The sequence below is a fragment of the Gavialis gangeticus genome, unplaced genomic scaffold (genome assembly GCF_001723915.1).
Source record: "Gavialis gangeticus isolate Ggan-Ray unplaced genomic scaffold, GavGan_comp1, whole genome shotgun sequence".
In the NCBI taxonomy this organism is placed as follows: Eukaryota; Metazoa; Chordata; order Crocodylia; family Gavialidae; genus Gavialis; species Gavialis gangeticus.
In genome coordinates, this window is record NW_017728964.1 from 7,442,903 (window position 1) to 7,457,590 (window position 14,688).

General features: G+C 43.0%; 1 long non-coding RNA gene across 1 annotated transcript in view; it reads right to left on the reverse strand.

Moving 5' to 3' along the window:
* Nucleotides 1–284: 284 nt before the first annotated feature.
* The window catches only part of LOC109286945, a 22,828-nt gene continuing 8,424 nt past the window's right edge, over nt 285–14,688 (reverse strand). The window contains exon 3 of the long non-coding RNA XR_002094722.1: nt 285–407. This is a non-coding gene — a long non-coding RNA (uncharacterized LOC109286945). The remainder of the gene's footprint in view (nt 408–14,688) is intronic.

Consider the following 14,688-nt stretch of genomic DNA (forward strand, 5'->3'; position numbering starts at 1 on the left):
CAGTGGCAGAATGGTTGGAGACCTGGGTTCTAGGTGCCCCTAGAAGCACGGCTGGAAAGCATCTCTCTCAGGAGGTCATCCAATCCGTTGATTCTCAACTAGGGTGCAACCACACCCTGGGGCACCGTGAGATCTTTCTTAAGAGTGCTGTATAATATTAGTACTGTTAGGTATGCAAACACTGACATATGTTTCACAAGGTAAACCCAGAGATTTCAAATAGGAATCCATGGCGTCAAAAACATTCTGACCTGTTGCGGTCTTTCTGACTTCTTTGCAAAAGAAGAATTGCTGTATTATTTTTTCATAGTCAAAAACAAGGGAAAGATAAGAGCCTGCATTTTCCAAGGGTTGCCTTCAGTCTAATGAGGAGTGTCTGGAATCTAAAAAGGTTGAAAACTACTGATCTAGTCCAACCCCTCATTGTCTAGGGTGGTTTAGATGGGGAATCATCACATCTAAACCACCCTAGACAAAGGTTTGTCTATTTACTACCGATGCACAAGGTTTCTCAGCAAGATTCAGATCACCATCTAAATATCTGATGAAAATATTAAACTGCACTGGAACAAAAACCACGCCTAGATGGATACTGAAAATTATGTCCCCATGTGCTGATGTTCCCTGTTAACAATTACATTTCAATATCTGACACTGAGCCAGATTTTAATCCCTATAGTATGTGCCCTGTAAGTTCTATAGTATGATTAAAAAAATAAAAATGTCATATCATGCCTTGGAGAAATCAAAATACACAATTGCCTTTATCTACCAGGCCTGTAATCCTGACAAGAAAAAAAAAAGACAACAGATTTGTTTGACAAGATCTGCCTTTCAAGAAACCATTAAGATTGGCATTAATAATATTTTTCATCTCTTTCTCTGTAGACAGGGTGGGAAGTTAACCCTTCCCTTGCTAATTAGTTTGTCATTCCACAGGTCACCCATTGCCAGTCTTCCAATCCACTGGAATTTGCCCAGTTGTCTAGCCCTTCCTTCCCACCTCTTCTCCAGCTAGAAATCTCATCAGAGTAGGGTATTTCACCATCTCTGCTCACTGCTGTTAGCAGAACTGTGGTACCAAAATAACAAGAAGAAAATCAAAAGGAAGGGCAGCTTTGTGATTAAAGCACTAAGCTGAGCCTCTGGAAGTCTAGGCTCCTAGCTCCATCACTGTCCCACCCTATGACCTCAAGTAAATTGCTTAATTTCTCTTTGCCTCAATTTCTTGCCCACAAAATGGAGATAAAACCACTTTCTTTGTTTAACTGGTAAGCTGTTTGGGGCAGAGGCTATTTCCCCAATGTGTACAGTAGTATTTGTACAGCAGTATAACACAATGGGGTCCTGGTCTCAGCTGGAACCTGAAGGTGTTTCAAGAATAGAAAAAAATAATAGTGCAACTTTTCCCAACTGCAGAGCTTTAGCATAGGTTGGATTTAACCTGAGGAGCTGGATATTTGGATGTTTTGTGCTGACTTTGTTCTGCCTTCCTCCTCATACCACTTTCTCTTTTTAGGTGGAAAGAACTCACGCTGCTATCCAGTAGTGTAACTAAGGCAGCATAACTGGGGCAGCAGATCTGGATGCCAATTTAGGCAGGGCATAGAAATAATAACAGCTGCCCCCCACCGTCTCGCATCCACGCTGGTGGTATCAGCAGCTGGAAATCACTGCTGCCCATGCGTTGCCCAGACCTCCAGCTGCTCTGGTACACTGCTGCTATCTATCCAGGTCTCTTGGACATGGATTGGCATTGTGCTTCTTATTCAAGGATAGATGTTTGCCTTTGGGAAGCACACACTAACTTATACAAATAGCAGACAAGCCCTTTAGAGCTTTCAGACTGTAAAACTTAGCAAGCACAGTAACGTAGTGTTTTCCGGATGAATCGTAAACAGCAAGGTAACCATTTACACAGCTTGGTTGCGGGGTTTTGAGGTTCCTCTCCCCTCTGTAGGGAACAGAAGCCAAGGTCTTAGTGGGGAATCAGATACTTTATCATGGCATGGCTATCTTGTTAAGATTTAGTAGAAACCTTTTGATGGCCCAGGAAACCTATTCCCAGCAGTTGTCTAATATAACAGAATAACAAGACAGCCTTTCAGAGCAAATTATACTATCCAAATCCCTTTATACTGACTTGTGGCCAAGTAGGAATACAGGCAGACACAGCAGCTTTAACAGAGCATCCAAAACTTTTGACCAGAATCAGGTCTGCAGTAATTCCACGTCTCTGCCGTGAAATTGATGAACTGAGAGGGATGTCTCGAAGAGAAAGAGGAAAAACAGCAGCATTCCTTAGCTGTTTGTTTGTGATTTATGCCATATCCTACCTTGCCTTCACTCTGCAGAGCCTTTCAGGAGCAAAACGCTACAGATACAAAAGCAGTCTTACAGCACAATGTCTGCTCATCTCTGCTTGAATGGCACCCTGCTGTGCTGTTCTGTAGAGTCCTAATATGATAGCAAAGGTGTATCTTGACAAATTTGGCCCCATATGATTGAGACGTCCTTGTGTTAAGGCAGTGAGAGCATAACTATTGGCTTTGATAATGTCAGTGTGGTCTTGTTTTTCACACAGCATTGACGAAAGTCCCAAAGTCATGTTCCGGCGTGGCCTATGTGCAATACAAAATATGGAATGGATTCTCGGGGGAAAATACAAAATCTTGAGTGCAACTTCATTGTCAAATCATTGTGGAGCTTGGCACTTGGATAGAGAGCTGGAGAGATGGAAAACCTGAGGAGGGCTGGGTGAAATACTTTTGATGCATGGGAAATCACAAATTTAAGTCAAATTTGGCAAAAAGTTTTGGGCAACAGAAATGGAGAAAACAGAAATGAACAAAAAATTTAAAAAACATTGCAACATTTTATTTCAGCATTTTCAAATGAAATATTGCATTTCAGAAATGTCAAGGGGTTTCATTTCATTCTAAAAACCAGACTTCTTGAATTTTTATTTCCAAATGCAGGTTAGTTAAACAAGAGGCTTAAATAACCCTACCCCACCCCACCCCACCCACACACACACAACCCCTCCTCAGCTCCAAAAAATAGCTACAGGTCAAATTAAAAATATTTGGGATTTATCCCAAAAAAATATATTTTTTAATTTAGTTATAAAACCTGAAAAATGTGTCAGTTAAGCAGAACTATTTTTTCTGCAATTTTTTTGGTTTATCCACCAACCTGAAAACTCCATTGTCCACCCAGCTCTACTACTGAAAACATTGGAGTGAGCATCATCTTCTGTTGGGGGGATACACCAATTCAGGCTGGCCAGTCTTTGAGAAGATTCAGGGCACCACATCACAGTTTGGCTTGCTCACTGATGGCCACAAGCAAACAGCTCCCTGGTGAATGAATAAGTTTGTATCTTTACAAAAAGAAGTCAGGACTGGATTCAAAGACTCTGACTCATGATGAACGTTCACCTTCCCTTGGTAAGCTGGTCCAATGGCTAATTATCACAACTCAAAAATAGGTCTGATTTCCAGTTGATTTCTTTTTAGCTTTAACTTCCATCTGCTGGATCTTATTTCACCTTTGTGAAATGACAGAAATGGTTTCCCAGTAGTGGGACTTCTATATCATGATCAAATTGCCTCTGACCCTTCATCAATAAGTCATATAAGTTTTGTTCTTTATGTCTGTTATCATAAGCCTTTTTTTGTTTCCCAAACCTTGACTGGCCTCATTACAGTTGAGGTATCCCTTAGATGAGATGAAACGTGCACACAGATGACATCATACCGTTTGCAGGGTCATAAACTTCATGCTTTGCCAGCCAATATGGCACAATACAATGGCACTAGCAGTAAAAGCCTACTTGTCAGAAATGTGACGTGTCAGAAGAAAGGGAAGCACATGCTCCAAAGTGCCTCAAAGGCTTTCATGAGCAGCCAACTGTGTATATTTCCTGACGCCAGCTATCCATCGACCCAGGAATATTTGGCTCCTGCCCCTGATCTAAAAACTTGGGAGTTCCCAACCTTGTTTCTGTGTAATGTCCATGAGAGTCATGCATGCTGATCAGGATCATTTTGCTCATAATGGCAGGAGTCCACATGGCAGAAGACACTTTACTAAACAAATGGCTCATTTCTGTTGTGCTTACCTGGGAAGGATCCAAAGATCCAGCAAAACTCTTTCTGGGTACCATTGACAGCCAAAGTCTCACAGTCAAGACATGCTAAAGTGAACGTCCAAGGAATGCCATTCCCCTCCTTTTAGCTGATCCCTTCCTTATCCAAAGAAAATACATCAAAAACAATGCACTTAAAAATGACAAGCCCTGAAAAATGCAGTCAGCTAATGGAGACTGGGTAATCCACGACTGTTCAAAAGGCAGCCTACAGCAGCCTGCCTGTCACAATACTTGCTCACAATTTTTCCCCGAGTAAAATAGTACTCGCTTCACTGAAGCCAGCATGCTGTTGTTCCCACTAAAGCAGTGCCATAGCAGAGCAAAAAGGGCTGCTTCTTCACCTTGCACTCGACTGGTCTCAACAGAGACATATTTATCTTGCAGCTCATATGGTAGCTCTGTGTCAAGAGCATCCTGGTGTCTCCTGGGCCTCCACCCTGGTGGTCTTGGAGATAAGTCTTTGCTCTCACCACATCTATAGATATGGGTGCCAAGAAAGTAGGTAAACAAGGAGACTAAAATCGGGAGAGTGATATTTTTATGAGTTAACTGAGGGCTTGGCTTAGCAAGGGACTAATGACACTGCAGCCAGAGATAATACAGGCAGACACTGCGGATACTTCCACAGTTCTGCCAAGGCAACTCAGCAATGACTTGCTATGCCAGCCCCCATCTCCCATGCAGTTTTAACAGGAGCTGGTCTTCAGCGTTCCTTTGTGCTCCGCTCCAGGGCTCTCACAGTAAGCCAACCCCAGTTGTTAAACTTTGGAGACATGGATGAAAACATGTACAATTGCAAAAATTGCCTAGTGTGGTTGGCATGAGATTAAGCAAGAAAACATCTCTGGACTCAGGACCTTGAACCATGTTCATTTGTTTATGGTTGCATAATGATAGAGTCATGCTAGCACCTTTCATTGTCTGGGCCCATTTATTCCTTCAGATTAACATAGTAGCCCTCCCCGCAAAAGCATTTTCAATTATGACCAGAGTCCAAAATGCAAATTCCTTGAGGGGACAGATTTCTTCTCAGTCATCAAATCTCTAATGCCAGAGTATATTAAAATAGTTGGCAGTGTTATCAATCCTAAGCATTTAAAAAAATCAGAAGATTGCTTTAAAATATGTAATGAGATTTTTTTTTATAACAGTACTTTTGCAGTTCTTTTTATTTGCCTTCTGGTTTGTGAATCTTTTAAGGTTCACTTTTTTCCTGCAATGATAAATGCGAGAAGCCTGGCATACTACCTATTAGATGCACAAGTGCAATGTTGTTCCACCCTTCTCAAGCCCCTGAAATGCAACCAGTGGGTGAATCCCCCTCGCTGCTTTTTTTAACTTGGCCTTGAAGTTAAGATGATGGTGTATGACAGAAGCGGATGCCCTAATGTTTTTTAAGAAACTCAAACAGAGTTGTAAAGATCACATTTAGGCGCCAAAGTCCTCCTTTCTGTTTAAAGGCAATCAGGACTCGTAGTAGAGACGATACCTTTTATTAGACCAACAAGATTTTTGCCGAAAAAAATCTTTAATTGCAAGCTTTCGGGCACAAACACCCTTCATCAGGCATTGGAGAAAAGATTGTAAACATTCTTCTGGGTAGAAATTAAAGTTCATATTTCATATGATTTCACAGAGGAGTCAATGGATGGAAAACTCCTCCGAGCAGTCAGTTCATAGCTGGTATAGAGCCTCTCATGTCTAGGTGAGGTTCTGTGATGATGCAAAATACCTTGAAACAAAGGCAGGAGCAGGATCTCAGGTTTCAGGTGGTCACAGTTGCTTCCTGCTCGGGAAAATTTGAAGATTTCATTTTTTTTAAATTGGCTAAGATTCAATATCTTCCATGTGTCAGGTATCTAGGTTGTAGCCGTATTGGTCTAGAGGAAGCGGCAATCAGGACTCCTTTCTGTTTAAGCACTAGATATATTAGTGCATGCGCCCATAAAGCTGGTGCAAAAATAATGACAGCTTATATTTACATGAAACCTTCACCCTAAGAATATCCTTGGCTCTTCAAAGATACTACCATGGCTGTATGTTCTCTGTCAGTGTACTAAGTCCTATACAACACTTCAGGACCAAAAAGGAGGGGGGATACTTAAGCCAAAGAAACCACAAAGGAGAATTAAGGCAGATGGAAGGGAATTACCCTATGTAGAATTTGACTGAAATATTAGACCTATACACATTTTAGACCCAAATCTTATTCCACAGCTTAGTTTTTCCCATGGCTAGTGCAAAAAAAAATATTCTGCCTTGGGTAATCCTGTGTGCAATCAAAATCCACCCTGGGAGATGCATAGCGCTCTTACAGCCTGGAGACCAATTCAACTCCACTTTGCATAAGTACCTGATTCTCCTATTTTGGCAAAATGCAGCCTTCCCTGACCTTAGTCCACTGGGAAACAACTTTGCTGTCTCCTGTTCTTTCAAACATGAACCCATATGTCACATCAAGATCCAGTCCACTTTGAGGAGAAAGGAACACTCACTTTTTCGCCAAGCGGCTGGGCATTTGCCGAGAGAATAGAGATCAGGGTCCATGCAACCCTGAGCCGGAGAGAAGTTGAAGCTACATCTTCCACTTATCAGCATAGTGTTTTAACCACCAAAAAATAGTCAAGACAGAGCCGGTTGCACTCTTGACTTCTCCTGGTGAACTTGGCCCACTGGGCCACTAAGAGGAAAACAGTCATGAGGCCAGAAAGAAAGCGCTCCCAAGGGAGTGTGGATTTTGCCTGGTGAGCAGAGCACTCATCTGAGATGAAGGGAGGGAGCCCTGCTCACTGCTGTGCTCCCAACGCTGCTATGAATAGTCATTGGATTAAACGCATGAATAGCTTTGGGACCAGGGCCAAACCTACTGGTTCCTTCCCTGGGCCGGGGATTAGGACATGCTGCATGATGTCTGTTGGGAGTTATAGTTTCATTGCTTCGTGCACCTATTCTGGAGTATTAGTTGGGCTTCCTGAATGAACTGTATTTCCCATGATGCAGCACTGTTTCTTGATATGGCAAGGTCATGTACCGTGGGAGTTCCAGGTTGTGGTGTTCGAGAGGCAACGTGTTACAGAAAAGGAAAATGGAGACCAGAAGTAGCTGAACAAACAGCTCATATAAGGTACCACAGCAATGAGTATTTGGGAGGGTGGTTGAAATAAGTCACTCTGGAGGCGGCTTTGATTATATATTGGGCTTTTCCATGGAATGCTGATACATCTCTCAAAAATCATATTTAAGCAGTTGTCCGACTTTCCAATGAAAACTGGTGTGAAAAAAATTCCAACCGGTGCTAGCACTGAGTGAAAATGGGCAATCACATTCATTCACATACTTGCTTGGGAAGGAGGAACAGTATAAATGGCAAAAAGCAAATTAGGGATCTGGACTAGGGTTTCTTTTTTTCTCAACAACGTGTCTTTTAAAAAAAAAATTCATTTTATTTCCAAACCTCCTTTCAATAATATATTGATATTTTTGGATGAAAATATTTTGCAAAAGGACAGAAAAATAGATTAATAGATCTGTTAAAAGAGGGAACAGAAAAATAAAGTATCATAGTCAGTTTAGAGGGGCAGGCAAAAGGCTTTTTATTTTTATTTTAGCACGTCAGGAAAAAAGGAGCTCTATAAAATAATATTTAGAGTACCGCCAAACGGTAGTGAAAAGAAGCTGAACAGACCTACAGTGAAGGAGCTGGAAACCTTGCTGTGAAACTGAAAACTGTAGCTAATCCTTAGAATAGGACAGCTGCTGGCAAAAAGCACAGAGAGAAAATCCAATGTTCCTGAGCTCACTTCTTGAACAATTGTTTTGGAGACTGCTATTTATTTGATTAACAAATTCATGTCTTCCAGGTCTGTGGGATTGAGTCTGCTCTCAGCGGGCTTACGAAGTTGTGTTTGGAGGGATTCCACTAGGAATAACTGACGTAGTGAGATTTGCATCAAGGCCTGTTAAGAATGGGACCACGCTGAGGAATATGTGTCCAGGTTTCAAGCCGTATAAAATCTGGGAGTGGAGATGGGATATGAACCATATTGTAAAATTTAGGAACTATTCTTCAACTTGGGATTCAGAGTTCAGTTTGGATGTCTTGGGTGTCAGAGTCAGGAGTGTTGGTCCAAGGAGACTTACAGAACTTAGAAGTACTGTCCTTGTATTTATATTCTTTCCCCAAGAGTCAGAATAGCTTATTGGTTGTATACTGGCTCCACAGTAAGGGTTTGATCCTATGAAGTGCTAAACACTGGGGCTCAGATGCAAAAAGGCACTTAAGCAGGTGAGTATAGGGTACTTGACATGAACAGTGCAACATCAGGTCATCAACAATAGGACATCCTTGCACAAAATTCAAGATAGTGCAACATCCTGTCTCACACGGATCCCAAGTCAAGATAATCCTTAACTGAGTACTCTGACCCTGGTTCCTAAGTAAGAGAACCTGTCCAGTGCATGCACCTGCTGTGGCAAGTCCCCTATAGAGACACAATCGCTACATGAAGAATTTTAAAGAGAAGGAACAGAGACTTTAATGTAGCTCCTGATAAATCACAATGAATGTTTCTGCCGTCATCTATTAAATTGACTCCCATCGTCTTTGAAGCAAGGTCTTGACATAGCTGTGCTGGGTATTGAAGGCATTATAAGAAGATCTAAAACTGACTGACAAAAAGGTGAAGAGCATGTCCAGTGTGTGCTGACCTCCACTGAAAAGGACTGCTTGCTTTGCTGTCTAATTGGGAGCTAAGTTCTTTTGAAAATCTGACCCCAGCTGATCTTAAGTCCCACTTTTTAGAGAAGGATTTGGAGCACGTGTGTGCTAGTCTAACACACATGACAGCAAAAGTAACTGAAAACTGAGTGACCACAAAGCATCCTCATTGACCAGAATGGTGAAGCTAAATATCTGGCCCAATCTCCTTGATTCCATACACCGCAAAGGAGTCCCATTGCAGACGGTGGGCAGGATGATCCTCTCAGAACAATCTTACACTAGTGTAATGTATCAGCTTCAGCAAAGTTTCTCCTGACTTACGCCAGTGCAAGCAAGAAGAAAATGAGCCCTGCAAAGTGCAAGGAACTTTCCAGTTCTAAACAAAAGGCAATTATTCCATGTGAAGCAGGCATTAAGTTTCAAATGGAGGCTAAATTTTAAAGGTAAAACTCTGGTTCTATTGAATTCAATAGTAGCTTTGCCATGGATTTCAGGATTTCATCTTTTCTCATGTCAGCCTTTAAAAATATTAACTGAAATAAAGAGATAACATCCTCTTTAACCTTCCTTTCCTGATTCTATATAATAATAATCCAATAAAGCAAGTGTGCTACAAGTCTCCTTTCATGACTCGCTCACCGGTGTTTTACCCTTGCCTTTCAGATCTCAAGATCAGTGGGATAGTGTTGTGTCTTTTACCCCTCAGTTGATACTTAAGTAATGCATAAAACTGTCTTATTAAATGCCTGTTGAATATTTATTTGGAGGCTCATCATAAGTTGAAAGATAACCTTCATTTTCAATTCCCTTTGGGTTAATCAGCTAATTAGGTATCAGCATAGGCTCAGCCTCTTTACTGTGTTGCTAGTCAGTTTTAGATCCTCTGCTAATAATGCCTTCAGCATACAGGCAGCACAAATAAGCTTTAACCATCATACAGCTTCGTCCAACCTAAGCTAATTCAAAAAGAGGGCACTGAAGGAGGTTATGATCACGATGCCGGCAGTTAATTCTTACCAGTATCTTTGGATTTACGCCAGGAATAGACAGGAAATATTGTCCTGCATCTCCAAACAAAAGCACTGTCATAAAGCTTTGCTCAGCTGGGACTTTACATCCACCCACGGATACTCAGAATTTTAGAGCAGCACCAAGATCCATCTGTTCCATGAAAGCACAGGCTCTCACCTCTTGAGCTAAAGGAAGCTATCCATTGCCATCTCTGGATAGAGAATCCGGGACACAGAATGCATCAGTTGAGTTCACCCTACACCCGTTAGAAAGGAGGGACACCCTCCACATACTAGCCTGGTTATCGCATCTGATCACTGTTTATGGCGGCAAATTATGATAGCCAGCTACTAACGTTTCAGAAGCTGAGAACTGAAATAGGCTTGCTGAAAAAAACCCTCAGATTTTCCCTTTGTGTATACACACTTGGTTCAGGAGTACCAAACTGTACTGGGTTGCTATCAGAAGTTTGTTCATAAGTAGCCGTTAATTATGTGATTATGGAAATTCTCTTTCACTTTTAAAAATAAACCTTATTTTGTTTGTTTTTAGAGGGTAGGAGGGACCATTGTGTATACTTCACAAAAAGATAAATGCACTAAGTGCCCATTGACTTACATGTGAGAAGCAGATGCAGTTTCTCATATATGCAGTTGCATGTTTCTGACATATTCCACAATACAAGACCTGACAATTTAGCACATGGGAGAGATTTACCAATGTCTTGACAGTCTGTCAGATCCTTGGCAGATGCTGGAAATGGCTGCGAAACGAATGAACGGAAGCAGTTTTGTGTAATACTATCTTTCAGGGTTGTCAAATTCACTTTTAATGGAGACTCATTAAAATAATATTTGTATGTTAAGTGTCAATCATTTTTTAAACACTTGCTTATTGCAGATGAGTAATATCACACTTATCCCTGTTAAGAGAGAGTCAGATTCTCCTTTCCCTGTACACACTGAGTAGAACTTTGCAATTAAAACAGCACTGATTTCAGTGGGATAATTCCTGGAATAATGTACTACTTGATATGAATAAGGGAGCCAGGATGTGTTCCATAGTTGAAATCGCTTTATATTTATAAAAACACAATATCCCTTGACAATACATTGTGGGCATATTTCTGCTTCAAGTCGCATTGCTAGTTGCACTGACTTCATGGGGGGTGGCTTCTTCCTCCCACCCTTGTAAATGAAAGGAAAAAAAAAACCAGACCCAAAACAGGCTAGTACATCTGACTTCCAACTTTCATTGAAATTGTAAGGAGTCTTTTGCAACTCAGTAATTAAAGGTGAGTTTCCTTTTTCTTGTCCAGTAAGTAAAGGTGAGTTTCCATTGTGGCTGCTCTATAAACCCCCTACCGGCAGGACTCCACAGGAGCTGTTGTTTAAGTCAAACGGCCCAGCCCCTCTCCTCCTCTTGAGCGGACCCAGGTGGGCAGCCAGCAGGACCTGTCAGGTCACCTGACGTCCTGATCCGAACCAGCCACACCTGCAGAGTCACTGAGGGTCCACACAGCTAATTCAGCAGAAGCTTTGCATCTAGCAGCTGGGGCTCAGCTCCACTTTAGGAATACAGTACTGCTGAGTCAATAGCAGCTTCTGCACCCTGAACCTCTGCCTGGGGACAAGAGAAAGAGTTTGCAGCCAGCTGCTGCTCCCTGTTCTGCACATGCAGAATTACCTTCTCTTTCCCCTGGCACAGGCTCAAGTTGCCAAAGCTGCTATCACCATATTTCCTCATTTAAAATGTGCCCAATGATTTCCTGCATTTTTTTTTTTAATAGAAAAGCTGCATATTGTATGTGAGAAATTCATAGAATCACACACAATTAGGATTGGAAGAGATCTTAAGAAGTCATCTAGTTCAACCCCCGGGTCATCCCCAAATAGATCATTCCAGCCAAGGCTTTGTTGAGCCGGGCTTTAAAAACCTCCAAGGATGGAGCTTCCACCATCTCTCTAACCTGCTCCAGTGCTTCACCACCCTCCTAATAAGAAAGTTTTTCCTACTATCCAACCTAAACTTCCCTTGCTGCAACTTGTGACCATTGCTCCTTGTTCTGTCACTTGTCACCACTGAGAACAGCCCAGCTCCATCCTCTTTGTAACCACCCTTAAGGTAGTTAAAGGTTGCTATCAAATCCCCACCCCCCACCCCCCAGTCTTCCGCAGACTAAATAAGCCCAGTTCCCTCAGCATCTCCTCATAGGTTATATGCCCCAGACCCAGAACCATTTTCGTTGCCCTCCACTGGACATGGATGACTGGTGCCACCTGAGCCGGGGGGGGCATGTGCCTCCCCAGTGGCCAGTCAGTGACTGGGGGGAGTTCCCCCACAGCCAATCTCACTGACCAGGATGTGCAACCAGCGATCCCAGAAGTGCCAAAGACGCTCTCAGAAGTGCCAGCGGTGCTTCACCTGGTGCCCCCACACCCCAGCCGGTGCTCACGGGGAGGTGGGGGGTGAGGTACCAGCACTTCTGCCTGCCCCCTGCACCCATCACCTAAGCAGGAAGTGCTACCTGTCAGAGGGTGCACCAGCGCTCTCAGGGGGTGCACATGCACCCCCATGCACCCCCTATGCATCACCACTGCTGCTGGACTCTCTCCAACTTGTCCAGATCCTTTCTTTAGTGGGGGGCTCAAAACTGGACACAGTACTCCAGATGTGACCTCACCAGTGCTGAATAAAAGGGAATAATCACTTCCCTTGATCTGCTGGCAACACTCCTACCAGTGTAGCCCAGGGTGCCGTTAGCCTTCTTGGCAACAAGGGCACACTGCTGACTTATATCCATCTTATTGTTCACTGTAACCCCCAGGTCCTTTTCCGCAGAGCTGCTGCTTAGCCAGTTGGTCCCCACACTGTCCTGGTACATGGGATTGTTCCATTCTAAGTGCAGGACTTTGCACTTGTCCTTATTGAACATCATGAGATTTCTTTTGGCCCAATCCTCCAACGTGTCAAGGTCACTCTGAATCCTAGCCCAACCCTCCAGCGTATCTACTCCTCCCAGCTTGATGTCATCTGCAAACTTGCTGAAGCCGCAATCCATCCCATCTTCCAGATCATTAATGAAGATGTGGAACAATTAATTGAACAAAAAATATACTGAACAAAAACACAGAAAAACAGTAAATGCTTTAGGGGAAAGGTAAGTGAATGAGGCAAGTCTAAAGTGATCCATCCATTGCCATGCCCTCCCCACCCCCAGCAGCAACCAGCATTGGCCTAGGGATGTCAGGGATCCTATATATGTGCCCCGGTACCATTCTTAGGCTCATCCAAGACAGAGAGTTAGCTCACTTCTGCACTCTATTGGTACCACAAAAGGTGACAAACTATGATAAAAAAAATCTTAATGCATCTTTAAAAAACTAAGTTTGATCTAATTTGGCACCACAAATAATTAAATGCTTTCAGATACAGGCACTGCATGATGTCAGGACAAACCACAGTTGAAGTTGTTCATTCCCACATGCAGAACTAAGGCGCCTCATTGCTTTAAGGATAAAAAAATACCACCCTGTCTCATGCCCTTTACAAATATTTGGATTTGCAAACATCTGGCGCAATTCCTCAGTCTCTGAGAGAGGTGTTACCTTTCTTCTGCCAAGCGATTTAGAAGAGAGCAACTGTACTACATAAAAGACATATGCTACATATATGTTTCTTTTTTTAATAATACAGCTAACACAAAATGCTACATTTACATAGGTGATGAGAGTTCCTTATGATTTAGATCAGGGGAAACATGAAAAATGAGGTTTCACGTGCTCAAACTCAGCAAGTGCATCTGAAGCAAATAGTCTGATTTAACTCCATGGTGCCAGTATTGGAATACCACACTACACCTGGTTGATCATACAGAGGGTGAAATTTTAAAAAACGAGGGGTTTAAGCTCTTCAGCAGTAAGATATCGCCATTTGCAATGGAATCCTTGGTCTCTAAGCACTTTGTCATGAATTAAAAACAGTTGCTCATTGGCAGCTATGAATTATATGTGCATTTGCTGCTTATTAGGGGATGGGTTGTCACCTAACAACCCAGCCTATGTAAGAGAAAGTGTGGAGCTCTTCTGTCCCAGGAGCAGCTGGTCTATTTGGGCACATCACAGCCTAGGGCTGTTCCCTGCACTGTGTGGGAGGTAATCCATCATCGGCACAGACTTTCTGTATTGCTTTTGGAGGGTGAGTTGGCATGATGAGGATGAGTTGGCATAATGCCACAGCTCCTCCCACTTCCTTCTACTATGTACTATTGCCAACTACTTTCATGGTAGGTTGTGTAACAGTCTGGTCGTCATGGTCTTGTTTCCCTAGAAATCTCTCCCTAGAGATGAGTGGGAGAGGCGCTGGGGTTCTCAAGGGCAGGGGAACTCAGTGCCCAAGATGAGTGGTCATTCCTTAAGGAGACGATACTCAGGGCCCAAGGGGTGACCATCCCAACAAAAAACAAGGGGGGCAAGAGTGCCCGAAAGCCCCCCTGGCTCACCAAGGGTGTACGGAAATGCCTGATTGCCAAAAAGGTGGTGTACACCTGGTGGAAGGGGGGTGCTGTCTCCAAGGAGGAGTATACCCCCTCTGCTCAGGCCTGGAGGGGGGCTGTCAGGAAAGCTAAGGCGGACATAGAGCTAGGACTTGCATCCAAAATCAAAGATAATAGAAAGTCCTTTTTCAAATATATAGGGAGGATGAAGAAAGCACCGGGTAATGTGGGGCCCCTGCAAGACCCTCTGGACAATCTGGTGGTTGCACCAGAGGAGAAAGCAGACCTCTCTAACCAATTCTTCACCTC